This window comes from Panthera leo, chromosome E3 (genome assembly GCF_018350215.1).
Source record: "Panthera leo isolate Ple1 chromosome E3, P.leo_Ple1_pat1.1, whole genome shotgun sequence".
Taxonomy (NCBI): Eukaryota; Metazoa; Chordata; class Mammalia; order Carnivora; family Felidae; genus Panthera; species Panthera leo.
The window spans coordinates 19,886,785-19,901,516 of record NC_056694.1 but is presented as its reverse complement, the minus strand read 5'-3'; the positions used below and the strand labels follow the sequence as shown (position 1 = coordinate 19,901,516).

General features: G+C 53.3%; 1 long non-coding RNA gene across 1 annotated transcript; it reads left to right on the top strand.

The window, feature by feature from the left end:
• The first annotated feature begins 4,785 nt into the window (after positions 1-4,785).
• LOC122210143 lies at positions 4,786-6,660 on the top strand. Its single transcript, XR_006197938.1, has 4 exons — positions 4,786-4,897; positions 5,019-5,071; positions 5,234-5,279; positions 6,104-6,660. It is a non-coding gene; the product is annotated as an uncharacterized LOC122210143 (long non-coding RNA).
• The last annotated feature ends 8,072 nt before the right edge of the window (positions 6,661-14,732 follow it).

The following is a 14,732-nucleotide window of genomic DNA, read 5'->3' as shown; positions in this document are numbered from 1 at the left end:
AAAGTACAGCCTCACTCCTGGGCACGTGATAAAGGAGGTGGAGACTCTGAGAGACAGAGCATGGCCAGCGACGAGAGTGGTGACAGACAAGATCCTGGCAAGAAACAGGGATGTGGTCAATGTGAGAGTCAATAGGATTTTTCAGAAATAGTCTGTCTCTCGGCCTCCTGGTTATGTGGTAGGATTGCATGTCCTTTTACACTGGCTGTGGCCACAGGACTTGTATTAGCCATGACGTTCGAGCAGAGGTCGTAGATGTGGCTACTGAGTGGGCAATTTGGGATGCCACAGATGATGGATGCTCTGTCCACTAGGTCCCTGAGTGAAGAGGGGCTTGTGAGGGGCAGAAAGCATGAGAGAGAACGAAACCTTTATGATTACAGGCCACTGAGACTGGCATGTGGGGGGATGTTTGTTACCGCAGCATTACACAGGCTGCCCTGACTGATACAGTCAGAGAGGGGGACAATGGCAGGGACAACACGGAGCAGGGGTGAGAACAAAAAGCAGTTGGAATTCACAGAACATGCCCCTCTCCTTTTCAGCGCCCCCAACCCCAGGTCCCCAGGTCTGGTCCCACAGAGTTGCTGTCTGAGCCACGGCCACAGTCCAGGCCCCTGATGCAAAGGAAGACCTACAGAGAAAGACACCAGCTGTCTTCATCTTCATTCTGGCAATTTCACTTGATTTCCCTGCAAGGGGCCTGGGGAGCCCTCTCCCTTTCTCTTTATTACATTCTAAGGATTCCTCATTCCCTCTGCGAAGTCTGCATTTGTCCCGAACTCTATCAGCCCCACTGAGCAGCCTAAACCAGAAGCTGTTGGAAAGAGAATCTGCAGAGAAGAACGTCAAAGCCAGGTGCCTGGGGGCACAGGAGGGGCCCCTGAGAAGGGAGCCCCCCGGGGATGGTGCCAGCTTCTCCACACCAGCAGGCTGTGCAGGGGCCCCAGGCTTCCTGTGCAGGCAATTCCGCCTCCTGGGATCCACAGGGACTATATTTCCGCAAATATAAGATGCCATCGATTGAAGGGTGCATCTTTATGTACCGCTAAGAAAGAAAAAATGCTGCCAATTAAAGCCAGACGTGGTGCTTTATTATCACTTAGAATTTTTATTTTATACCAATTGAAAGGGCTCGTGTAGACTTATTTAGGCATAGATTTTTATCCTATATCACTATTGTGCACATAGAAAATGGAAAATACCAGCAAAATAAATTGGTCAAGTTATCCCCAAACATCTTCACATTCAGAGTTCAGCTCTTGTGAATCTCTTTTCAACTCAGACTCATTGATGTTTGTGTTTTTCACACAATATCATCTTCCGGGACATCAAGAGTGTAGGTGATGTGACATTTCTTGAAAGAGCGTGCCACCTTGTCCCAGAGATTTTATTTCAAGTAGACAGTCACTCTTCAAGTTTTGATGCTGGCACTTCTTTCTAAAGTCTTGCAAAAAGGCATCAGGCAACCTGTGTGACTGCCACCCGCCCAACAAGGACTGTGAGACGCTGTTGATTATGAGACGAAACCTGATTTCAGAAAGGTTAAAATGTGCACAGAGAGAGGGATTGTGTGTCATTGAATCAATGGAATCCGCACCCGCCCTTACTAATTCTGCTTCTAGAGTAACAGGTAAGAGTCTTCGGTCAGTAAGATGTGGGTTCAAATCCCAGCCACCCCCCCCCCTTTCTAGCTCTGTGATGTATTAATCAAGCTTGGCTAGGATCTGCCACAGTTACAAACAACCCCCATGTCTCAGCTGTTTAACACCACAAAAGTTTGTTTAAGGCAAATCTACTCAAGGTCAAGGCAACAGGGTTGGGCAGCTGTCCCCCTCATGCTAACTGCTTAGAACTGTCCAGCCACCTCAACAAAGCCTCGTCCCTCACCACCTGGGTGGGTGGACAGGCAGAGAGAGACAGACTCTGTAATTGCAAGGGGTTGTCCCAGCTTCAGCCCGAAACAGGCACCCATCACTTCCACCCCACATTCCATTGGCCAGAACTAGTCCTACGGCACTAGTCCTACTAGTGCCCACCTGCAAGGAGCTGGGAAATGTACTTTTTTGTGTACCCGGGAAGGAGGAAAAAAAAGCAAAATATTTATGCCAATGGTAAAGTCGAGCACAGAGACGCTAGGCAATTTATGAAACCTCTCTGAGCCTTCGTTTCTTACCAAAAGGAGCGTTGCAAATGTGCCTGTTTTTTAAAGTTTATTTATTTATTTTGAAAGAGAGAGCACAAGGCTTGGAGGGGCAGAGGGAGAGGGAGGAAGAAAATCTTAAGCAGGCTCCATGCTTAGCATGGAGCCCAATGCAGGGCTCGAAGCGGGGCTTGATCGCATGACCCAGGGATCACAACCTGAGCCGAAATCAAGAGTCGGACACTTAACGGACTGAGCCACCCAGGCGCACTGAATGTGTCTCTTTCTTTGGCTGTTATGAAGGATGCCACATGGGACACGCTTTGCATCGTGCCTGGCACACAAAAGCGTTCAGTGAATGCTGGCTGTGGCCCCCTAAAGGCACAGAGAACACCCTTCCCACCTGGAAACAACCATTCTTGCCCCCACTTCACTCCCCGAGGCATCTCCTCTCTCAGATGAAAGAGTCCCAGAACCCCATCTCCTTCTCATGATTTTCAGACCCCTCTCCATTCAGGTCTTCCCCCGAGAAGAGACCTTCATAAGGACTCATCACCCCTCTGTGTCTCTGCTATCTGACCCAGGCACCTCCGAACACTTGCTGTGTGACTCTTGCCAAGTGCACAGCCCTCTCTGGGGCCTCAGCTGCCTCATCCACCTCACCCCTTCCCCTAGCCCACGGGTGCCAGGTACACAGGTTGGAGAGGGGGGCTGGGGGTGGGGGGCGCTGCGGTAAGTTGCCAGAGCTCTTGTTTTCCAAGACAAGGTGAAAAATCCCCATTTTTGTGTAAAATACACCAGCTTTGTAATGGTGACAACTGTTTCTCAGGAAGAAAATTAACTCTATGCACGCCAAACAAAACTTGGGGTGGGGTGGGGGGCGGGGCTTGCTTTGTCGAGCTTCCAGGCTCTGTCTACAGGCTGGGTCTGTGAGAAGCCAGAGGTAGGACATTTTCCCCTTGAATAGACGTCCCTGGGCCCCAGCACTTTACTGTTTCCCCTCTCAGGAGAAGAGCTCTCGCACCCAGGAAGCAGTCTCTCCCACCCAGGAAGCAGTCTCTCCCAGAAGGGCCACTGGACAGCCGGACGGGCTGATCCTGGAGAAATGGGGGTTGATCAAGCGGTAGGATCTGCTGGTAACTGTGTCAGCTGGTTTGATCACAACCAAGTCCTCATAGCGGACACATCAGTGACTAAACCCATGTCAGCGCCTAGGCTGGGCACACTCAGAAGAATCAAATCCAGGCCTTGCCCTGGGGAAGCTTCCACGCACAGGAGAGGACAGACAAGAAAAACAGGCCACTGCAATAGCAGATCCGGGGGTGCAAGGAGGGGATGTGGCCTGCCTGGAGAGTGTGGCCAGGGAAGGCTGCCCCGGGAAGGGGCATCTGCCCAGGAGGTAGTGTTTTCTAGGCAGAGGGGACTGTGTGTGCAAAGGCCTACGGGCATGCATGTGCTTGGCTCCTTGAGGGGAGGGCAGTGCTGCAGACAGTCCCAGGAACCAGGGAGCAGGAGGAGGGGAGGCGGGTGAAGGCGGAGGGCCCTGAGGTCCCCACTCCCCCCACCTCATCCCCAGTTCCCCTGGCACAGAGCCTGGCACTGGTTGGCATCAGTCAAATAGTCTCCTCGGCAGGTCTCCACTCGGCTGCTCATTCTAATCACCTACAGAGTCTGCAGAAGCTACGGTGTCTGGGCTCCACCAGAATTCCTAGAGAAGCACCGGAATCGGCATTGTTTTCAAAGCTCCCCTACAGGAGTCTAACAAGCGGCAGGAGTGGACAACAGAGCAGCATGCTGCTCCCGGCACTGGGCGCTCCCTAGGCGCCAGGCTCTGTGCAAGATTCTTCTGTGGGTGGTCACTACATCCTGGCAGCGGCCCGAGAGTGAGGCTGGCCCGGTGTCCTCAACTGCCCAGATGCCGGAGGGGGAGGCAGACGAGTTAACTTGCCCAGAGACTTATGGCTGGCAGTGGACTCTGAAGTTAGTCCCACTCCAGAATGCAGAAGCAAGGAGGAGAGGGAGGGAGGGAAGAATGTGGAGAGATGGATGGATGGGTGGATAGAAAGAAGGAAAAGGAACGGAGCGATGATGGATGGATGGATGGACCGAAAAAATGGATGGGTGGTGGGTGGGCGGGTAGAAGGAGGGAAGGAGGAAGGGAAGACGGGAAGACGAGAATCAAGGCGGGAGGGAGGGGAGGAATAGTAGTGTGGGGAGCGGTTGAAGGGATGAAAAGAGAAAGCACGAATTAATGAATTACGGGAGAGATGAACGCGGACAAAAGGGCGACGAGCCGCTGCCCTGGGCGAGCTCCGGTCCCAGGGGACCAGGCCGCGGGAGCCGAGGGTCGGGAGAGACGGGTCTCAGGCCGGCGCCCTCCGGCCCCTGCAGGCCAGGGCCGCGCCCGGGTCGCCGCGCCGCCGCCGGCTCGTGCCTCCCGCCACCTTGCCCGGACGTGCTCGGCATTCGCGACCGGGAGCGGGCGCCGGGCATCCGCGGGGCCTTGCTGCACCCTAGCGGCGGCGCGCGGCACTGCCGCACGGGCCCGCGCGCTGCCCCGCCCCCGCCACCCCGCCGCCCCGCCCCGCCCCGCCCCGCCCCGCCCCGCCCCGCGCGTTCCCTAGCAACCGGCCCCGGGGGCCGCGGCCCGCACTCCCGCCGCGGCGCGCAGGCTGCAAACTTTAGCATCTCCCGGTCTGGCATCCGCTGGAGGGAAGAGAAAGAGAAGCGTCTCCCGTGGCTTCTCCTGCAAAGGTTTTCTCTTCTCGCCTCCGTGAAAAAGGATAACGAGATGGGGGTGGGAGCAGGAAACGGTTTAAGTTAATTTAAACTGCCGCAGGCAACAATCCAGAGAAGGTTTTTCCCTGTTTTTCAGAGGCACGTCTGAAGCACTGAGGGAAGCTCTTTGCTGCAGCCCAGCGGCCACTGGTAGATCTTGGAAAGTGGAGGCTGGAGGCGCCGCTTAGAGAGGGTCCCATGGAGGAGCAGCACCCAGGCCTGGCGGTGGCCGAGGGGGGGGGGGGGGGGGGCGGGGTCCGGGACCCTTGAAGGGGCGTGGCTAATACTGACCGAGGGCTTTCTCTTTGCCAGGCACCTTTCGTACCTGGAGCTTGTTTTATCGGCCAGAAGCCATGAGGTTGGTGATATTCGTCCCGCTTGGCAGATAGGAAACTGAGGCCCAGAAGAGTTAAGGGCACAGAGCCAGGAAGTGTCAGAGCCCAGGTTTTAAGTCATGAAGGGCCATCCAGAGAGCTCACTATCTAAAGGGCTCTGCCATGCTGCTGACAGGAGATGCTGTGACCGTTCCCATCCTACAGATAAAGACACTGAGGCCTCCAGAGGGTTATCCAGGGCACTTGTCTATAGTCAGCTGCCCAGACCCTCATCCCACCCCCACACCTGCAATTCTCCCTTGAACCCTGGGAGCTGACCTCAGATAGCTGCAGAGCTGGTGGGGGAGTGTTGGGAATCAGCCTCTGAAGAGACCCCAGGGGGCAGTCACTGACAGCGTTCTTGATGACCCAGGCTGTGTGCAAGGTTCAGGGGGCCTCAGAGGCTGAGCCCACCCGACCCCTCTCCACCTGTCTCCTCTCTCCCTCCTTGGTGCCCAGAGGCATGACATTAACACGTGGGGCTTCATTTCACCTGACAACTCGTTCCTGCATTCAGTCAGTATTTACTGAGTGTCTGCTGAGGCCAGGCACTGTGCTTGCTGGACAGCAAGGGGACAGTGGTGGACAGGGTGCTTAGTGGTGGAGGCAGGTGACAAGTCAACCAAGGAACGCACACAAGCTGATTTTGGACCCTAATAAGTGCTGGGGAATAAATGACATGAGGTGATACACTAAAGAGGGCTGGCGTCGGGGGACCCTGTTGTCACCGCTCTTATCTGAACCCATTGCCACTGCACCTGTTGCACTCTGACTTGTGTGTAACGTCTGCACCTGTTCCCCCGACCAGGTGTGACAGCTCTGGTACCTGCTAAAGCAGCTCAGAGATGGCTGAAGAGTCTCCCGCAAAGCATTGGCACTGGTTTCAGGAACGGAGGTCACAGTGATGGTCAAGGTGCCCTGAGCCCTTATTCTGTTCAATTGTATTCCTCGTCTCCATCAATCCGTGCAACAGCCTTTCAGATAGATACCGTTACTGACCCATTTGACAGATGTGGAAACTGAGGTCACGCCTCTATCAAAGGAGAGCCGGGATTTGAACAAAGTGCCCTGATTTCAGCACCACGCTTCGAACCACGGCACCCTACAGTCTGACACCCGGCTGGCCTGAGACTCCGTGGGAAGTGCTTTAGGGAAGAGGTGGATGTGTCACTCCCCTCTCTGAGCCTTCATTCCCTGAGGCCCGCAAAACAGGGGTGAAGCACGAAGCTCACCTCAGCTGGGTTGTCCGTTTGGGGGATAAAATGAGATAATCCAAGTGACCTGTCCAGCAAGAAGCCTGGAATCCAGAAAGGGATTTTTTAACTCAAGGATGAATGAATAAATAAAGGAGCTTTATAGATGTTAGTTTTCCTCATCGTTCCCCAATTCTGTAATAATAATAATAATTTTAAAAACCCCAATAACTCCTGCCAGGGCCACTTCTCTGCCCAAATTCCAGCATGCCACAGTTGGCCGTGTTGGTGACTTGCAGCCTGTCTCGAGGGCAGATCTCCCTGGGCAGCACAAGCCCCAGTTTGTGGCTGACACGTAAGGCAAGAGACCCCCATCAAATCTTCCTGCCCAGGGTACTCAGTGAATCAGACAGACCCATGTCCAAATCCCCATCTGTACCTGCTTGCTGTGTGATCTTGGGCAGATATCTTAACCTCTCTGACGTGTGAATTCTTCACTTGTTCTAAAAACACCTGCCACATAGAGTTGTCCTGAGGCTGCCATCCAAGTCTCCTTTCCCTACGACGTGGTAAGGGTGGGCAAAAGGGACAAGTCCAGAGGGTGTCACCTGAGCTTTCTGAGCTCTAAGTCGTCTGTTATTCTCTGCCTCAGGCTCCCTCGTCATGTGGCCTCACCCCTCCCCACAGCCAATCCACCAGCAATCCCTGTCCAGTTTAAGTCGAGTATAACCCTGAGCCCCGCTCTTCTGTCTGCCCTCACTGCCCTCTCCCTGGTCCCAGCTACTGTCGTCACCCACTGGACAACAAGAACAGCCTCCAAACTGCTCTCCCTGCCCTGCGCCTCCCCGCTGTACCCACTCCCCAGAGAGCAGCCAGAGAGGCCAGCCCACTTCCAAATTGGGCCATTGCCCAGTTCAGACCCCTTGGTGGCTTCGCAATGAACTCAGAATAATACGCACTTGGCTGCCACCGCTTCCACGGCTGTGCTGGGTATTTCCTGTTTGTCCACCAGATAACTCCCCATCTTTGACACCTGTCTGGTACCCCAGAGGCAGAGCTGAAGGGAGTACATCAGCCTTTGCCCTCTGGCTTCTGGGGGATTCGGTCAATAGGGGGTGCCAGCAGATCAGGGGGCAGGGGCAGAGAGAGGTGGGGGCATTACTCCCCAGCCTCCTCTCTGCTTGGCCAAAGGTTGGCGGTGACCAGGCCCCCTTCTTGATGAAAGCTGCAGGTGACCTCCTACAGGTACAACAACGCCTGGGTTCCCTTAACTGCTCCTCCATGGCCCCCTCAGGACTAGGGGTGGCCACCAGGGTGCCCCGGATGCTGATCCCAGGGAGCTTGTCCCTTTGTGTTAATATCCTTCAACCCCACCCAGACCCTTGTAACCAGTCCCTTTATCAAGTTCCCCTGGGCGTGCCTCCTGCTTCCTGCCGGGACAGCAACTGATAGGTACTAAGGCCCCTATGATCTAGCCCCTGCCTGGCCCTCTGTCCTTTTCTTACTCACCACCCTCTGGCCACATCCAGCTTGTGGCTTCCTCGATGCCCCCATACTAGCTGTTCTCTCCAGCCCGGGATGCTGTGCCTGGATTTTTCACACAGCTGGTCTCAGCCCAAGTGTCACTGTTCCGGGAGGCTTTCCCTCACCACCTGTCACCCTCTGTTTTTCACTCCAAACACTTTGAACACCAAGATGTGTGGAGCTTTTTCCCCACCAACAACCAATTCTCCATCCCGGTGTCCTACAATTCAGCCCAGCTCTGACGCTAACCACCCGCGGTCGGCGCAGACCCCACGGATCAAGGTCTCCGTCCCACAAGACTCCCCGCATCAGATGCCAGGGGCAAGCAGACCCCATGGATCAAGGTCTCCGTCCCACAAGACTCCCCACATCAGACGCCAGGGGCAAGTCCCAGGCCTCCTGTACTTCCGGCAGATGGGCTATAAATCAGGAGTTCCCACGGCCCCTCCTCAGTTTTGAGAATTTGCTAGGATGACTCACACAACCCCCCCCCCCCCGAAAACAGCTTCCTTACCAGATGCCTGGTTTCTTATAAAAGGATACAACTCAGTAACGGCCAGATGGAAGAGATACATAGTGTGAGATACGGCAGGTGCAGGGAGAATCCAAGCCCTCTCCAGGCTTGTCCCCCCTCCTGGCACCTTGACGTGATCACCCCCCTGGAAGCTCCCCAGACCCCATTGTTCAGGTTTTTATGGAGGTTCCATTACACAGGCACAGTTGATTAAATCATTAGCTATTTATTGGTGATTGGACGCCATCTCCAGTCCTCCCTCTCCTGAGAGGTCAGGGGGTGGGGCTCAAACTTCCAACCGTCTAGTCTGGCCTTGGTCTTGTAGGTAAGCAGCCCCCATTGTGGAAGAATCAGGTCTTCCCTCCAGCCATTCATCAGCATACAAAAAAGAAAACTGTTATCACTGCAGAGATTCCAAGGCTCTTAGAAGTTCTTTAGGAACTGGGGACCAAGACCGGATGGGGGACTAGCACTGCGTCACTCAATAAATTATAAGGGTCTTAAGAGCCCTGTGCTAGGAACTGAGGACAAAGACCAAGTTATATGTGTGTGTGTGTGTGTGTGTGTGTGTGTGTGTATGTGTGTGTATGTGTGTATCTGATTATGATATATCATAATATCACACAGCCTAATTAATTTCCTTCAGCAGACTTGTACCGATCCAAAATTGAGACCTGTTTAAAAAAAAAAAACAGGGGCGCCTGGGTGGCGCAGTCGGTTAAGCGTCCGACTTCAGCCAGGTCACGATCCTGCGGTCCGTGAGTTCGAGCCCCGCGTCAGGCTCTGGGCTGATGGCTCGGAGCCCGGAGCCTGTTTCCGATTCTGTGTCTCCCTCTCTCTCTGCCCCTCCCCCGTTCATGCGCTGTCTCTCTCTGTCCCAAAAATAAAAAAAATAAAAAAATAAAAAAAACAAAACAAAACAACCCACAGCCTCTAAATGGCATCACTTAGCCTTCTGAGCAAACCAAGACTTAATACCTGCCTCACCTAACGGCAGTTTCGACCCTCCAGGAACGTAACCTTTAACCAGTCAACGTGGAATTTCCTGGTCAAGACTGGCGGCCCCTTTCCGCCCCCTTTAGGAGGACATTCCTTGCTTAGATGATGCTTTCCTTGCTCCCCTCCACTTGCTAGATGGGATGCCTCCTGATTCATCAATCATTTAATAAAGTCAACTGGATCTTCACATTTACTAGGCTGAATTTTATTTATAAATAGTCCCCTCATTTATTTGTTGGCCTGGGGGTCTTGTCTATTTCCATCTATAAAACTTTAATTCCCAAGGGCAGGGCTTTTTTTAAGGTTATTTATTTATTTTGAGAGAGAGAGAGAGCACAACAGGGGAGCGGCAGAGAGAGACGCTGAGACAGAATCCCAAGCAGGCTCTGTGCCTTCAGCACAGAGCCGGGTGCGGGGCTGGAACTCAGGAAACCTGAGATCATGACCTGAGTGGAGATGAAGAGGCGGATGCTTAACCGACTGAGCCACCCAGGCGCCCCAGGGCAGGTTTTTCTGTTCACTGCTGTAGCACCAGCCCCTCCTGCCACACCTGGAACATGGGAGAAACTCGGCAAATGTTTATGGAATTAATGCACGAGCTGTCTGTTCACTTAGAAGGAGGGCCTGAGGACACCAGCTCTGAAGCCTCTGAAGTCAGAGGGAACACTTGAGTGTCTTTTAAAGGATGTGATGGTGGCTTTATTGCCTCAAACCTCCCCGCGCATCCTCTCAGGACCCCAGAACTCCAGCAGTGGACTGACATTCCCAGGTGTGATTCCTGGAGAAGTGCCTGGATATTGCAGACACATCTGGGTTTAAATCCTGGCTCTGCTATACCCTTCACTTTCCCTGGACCTCAGTTTCACCATCTGCTATAAAAGGGGTCCTTGTGAAGATGAATGGGACGGGGTAAGTAGGGCTTCCTACGCCGCCTGCCCCTACCCCCTGCCCCGGGCACCATGACTGGGGAAGAAGGATTGGACAGAAAGCAAAGGGAATGTGAGGTTGCCGTGTCCCTGAGAAAGGGGGTCCTGGCTGAGCCCCAGGTGGGGGAAGTAGGCAGATCTGTGCCACTGTAACCAGACCCAAGGGCCTCACCACTTGGGGTACATTAAATTGAACACAACCCAAGGAAGCGTTGGAAGCAAGGAACTCTTTATGACTTGTTACAAGTAAGGAGACAGGGAGATAGGTCTCCAAGCACCATATCTCCCTGTGGGATTAGTACAGGAAGCTTTTATTCAGTGTACTGGGGGGCGGGGGCAGGGAGCTTTCCTATGCATTAAGGAACTTATACATACTCTATGACTTAAACACTTTGGTTCAACCATGCCTGCCCAGCACGTCGACATGCTAATGTATACATTGTTTGTGCAAAACCTAGCGGAAACATGGCCATAGGAGGAGAGCTTAGTATTACAATGGGCTAAAGAGAACTTCATGATAATTCAGGGCAGGCTTCTGCACAGGTCCTAGCTCCAGTCTGGCCCAAACTGGCTCCCATAAGGGCTATACCAGGCAAGACATCTCCCGGGCTGGAACTGTGGGTTCTGCAAAACCACATTCCTTCACTGCTTTGGTTCCTTCCTGCTGAGACACCTTTCGGCCCTCTGATTTGAGTCCCTCCCTCCCGCTGCATCCTACCTTATACCCCCGTTCCCGGGCAGAGTCTGAGAGGCTGGCTCAGTGGGGCATTCTGGGCTGAGAAAGGTCTGGAGGGCCCTCCACATAGAAGCACAGAGAGAAGCCACAGAACGGGTCCCAGGCGCCCAGAGCAAGGGGGACGTGGTGAAGGACCTCGGAAAGCCTTGGAAAGGCTCCCTGGCTTTCCTGTGGCTTCTCACAGAGTGTAGCATGAAGAGCCCACCTGATCCCCACACACCCAGAAGTCAGCACACAGGGGTGGTAAGAAGTAGCCCTCATCTTTGGCTAGGAGCCCATACAGCCACAGCAGCACATGTGGCCGGCCCTCCAGGACTCGCAGAGAATCCCCATGGATGATACGTTTCCCTCTCCAACCCCTTAATCCTCCCCACATGCAGAACTTGAAAGCAATCCCACAGCAAAGAAGGAATTCTAAACAGACTGAGATTTAGTTCCCTCCACCCAGGAGAGTGGGGCTCAAATGGCAAGCCATGACGAAGTCTTGGACGCAAGACTTGGCTGTATTCCCACCGCAGGGCACATGGCCAAGAGCCCCACAGGATGTGTCTTCCTTGCGCCCTGGAAGAGAACGGCTGGAAAAGAGAAATTTTGACGGGTTTTGGGTTTCCAAGGCTTGTCCTGGGTCAGGGACAGCCATTCTGTGGGACTCTGGATGGGGGCCAGAAGAAATGGCCAGAGGCGAAAGCGTTGTCTGATGGATCCCAAGAAGCTCCTTGTGGACAGAGTTGCCCAGTGAGGGAAGGAACCACCTGGAGAGGGAGTGAGCCTCTTGTCCCGGCACGTATGCAAGTAGATCCTATCAGAGGTGTGGGGAGGTGACTCCCACTGGGGAACCAGCCTGACTAAAATAATGCAGAGGCCTCTTTGAAGCTTAATGGACCGTGAGTCTGTAAGCAAAGCCAAGAGTGATGGTGAGCAATTGGGGGCAGCAGGTTAGCGGAATGTACGGGGAAGAGAGGAGGAGAGACAGAGGAGAAGAAGATCAGGGGCCCAGCTGGGAAGGCGGTGTGGTTCTGGTAGTCTAACACTAATAAAGAGCTCTTCAAAGCTGGCATTTCCCCAAGACTACAGCAGTCAGAACAGCCTACGCCATGCCGCAGAACAAGTAAGCCCCGATATCTCAGTGCCCTGACATAATACGGTCCTTTCTCGCCCATGCCAAGTCTGGATGCCCCTGCAGCTCTGATTTCCAGAGCACACGGCCTCCAAGCAAAAGAGAGATGGGAGGGGAATACCAGCCACCAACTGCCAGAACCCAAAAGGGGCACTGGAAGTTTCCACACACGGGCCGTTGGCCAGAACGAGTCACGCGACCCCAACCATCTGGCCCGAGCTGGGTGATAACACGCCTCTCGCATCTCTCTGACACGGCTAATCTCCTTTATCAATCAGTAAAGGGCTGGCCTCGGACTCAGAGCCTGCAGACGCAAGCAGGACGTTTCACTAAGCCTACGAAAGAGTGTTTGTTCCCAACACGCTCATTCTCGTGATTATCTCCTCTATGTGGCAAATGATACCAATGTTCCCTGTGGGATGTGGCAGAGTAAGCTTCCCTTTTCAGGAAATTTATTTATTTTAAAAAATTGAGTCTATTTAAAGAAGAATATTAATTCTGTTCCAAGTCAAACTGTGTGCGCAGCACATATATTAATATTTATTTTAGAAGAGGGAATACATGCTTCAAAATTCAAAAAGCGTTACGGAACATCCAGTGAAAACTCACCTTCATCCCCAGCCAGGGTTCCCCTTCCTGCTAATACTTTTTATGAATAATTTCACGGGTACGTTTGCTCTTACAAACAACACTGTGATGAGCATCGCTGCGTGTACTCCATTTGGCATGTAAATGGGTAGCTAAAGGATAAATCCCTAGAAAGGAAAGTTCTGGGACTCCAGGTGTGTGCACGTGTAATTCCCACAGTCCAGTCTGGGGCACAGCTGTCATGTTAGTGGGACAGGTTCTCAGCAAAGCCCCACTCAGCACCATTTGGACCATACATAACTTCGTTAGTTTGCTCAACGCCCCTTAAAAAGCACCTATCCTGGGGCGCCTGGGTGGCTCAGTCGATTGAGCATCCGACTTCGGCTCGGGTCATGATCTCGCGGTCCGTGAGTTCGAGCCCCGCGTCGGGCCATGTGCTGCCAGCTCAGAGCCTGGAGCCTGTTTCAGATTCTGTGTCTCCCTCTCTCTCTGACCCTCCCCTGTTCATACTCTGTCTCTCCCTGTCTCAAAAATAAATAAATAAATAAAAATGTTAAAAAAAAAAAAAAAAAAAAGCACCTATCCTGAGTCGGCCGTGTACTGGGAACCAGTAATAGAAAGATGAATACCTTGACTTCAGAGAGTTCATGTTCTAGCGGGAGAAAACAGATACACAAGCCAGTTGCTGGGGCTGTCTACTGCAGCGTAGTTTACCACTCGGAAACTCAGAGGCGGAAAACGAGAGCTAGTATGCTGACGGATTCTGTGGGTCAGGAATTTGGAAAGAGTGGATGGAGGGATGGAGGGATCTTCTCTGCTCCCTGATATCTGAGGCCTCGTTGGGGACAACCCGAATGATGGGGGCAGAAGGATCCACCTCCACATTGGCTTCTTCACTCCCAGCTCTGGTGCCCTTGCTGGGAGGGTTGAAGAACAGGCTTAGCTGAGACTGTCAACCAGAGTCCTTAACATGTGGCCTCTCCAGCAGGGCAGTCGCAGGGTCACTGGACTTCCTACAAGGGGGCTCAGGGCTCCAGGAGCAATTGTTGTAGTGATCCCAGCAGAAGCTGCATGGCCACGGTTGACTCAGCCTTGGGAGCCACGGACTGTCATTTGCTCCACGAGCCAGCCACGACTCACGCAGAGGGATGAGTGTTTTAAAGTGGCCACGCTGCTGATCGTAATAGAGGATACGTGCTGTATGAGAGGCAGGCCCAGCAGCACAGAGAGCCCAGGACAGGAATGCCAGCTTAACTCCCGCTGAGAGTGATAAGAAGAGACTCAGGGAAAGCCATTGAAAGGAGGTGCCACCAAGCTGACGATCGAAAAGTTAAGAGCAAAGGTACCAAATGCTAAAATGGAGATGGGGGAAGAAGGGAGGGTTCCAGGCAAAGGGAACTGCATGCACCATGACTTACGGGTGATTTGACAGGCTTGTGCTTGGAAAGGTGAGGAACCTAACGCAGAGCGTTAAGAGGCAAGGCTGTGGAGTCACGTCCTGGAGTCGAGAGCTGAGCTCTCCCACTTGCTGTCTGTGTGCCAAGGGAACCCCAGCTTCCTCACCTATAAAAAGCCCCTGGGTCCTGCAGCCCTTGGGATTATTATAAGGAATAACTGAGATAAGCCAGAACCTGGCATAAAATCGCTGAAGCCATGTTTGCTGTTGATTGACATCATCATGAAATTTTGGCTGCACATTGGAACCATCTAGGGAGCTTTAAAAAACACATGTAACAGGGGCGCCTGGGTGGCTCAGTCAGTTGAGCGTCTGACTTCAGGTCAGGTCATGAGTTCGTGAGTTCGAGCCCCGCATCGGGCTCTGTGCTGACAGCTCAGAGCC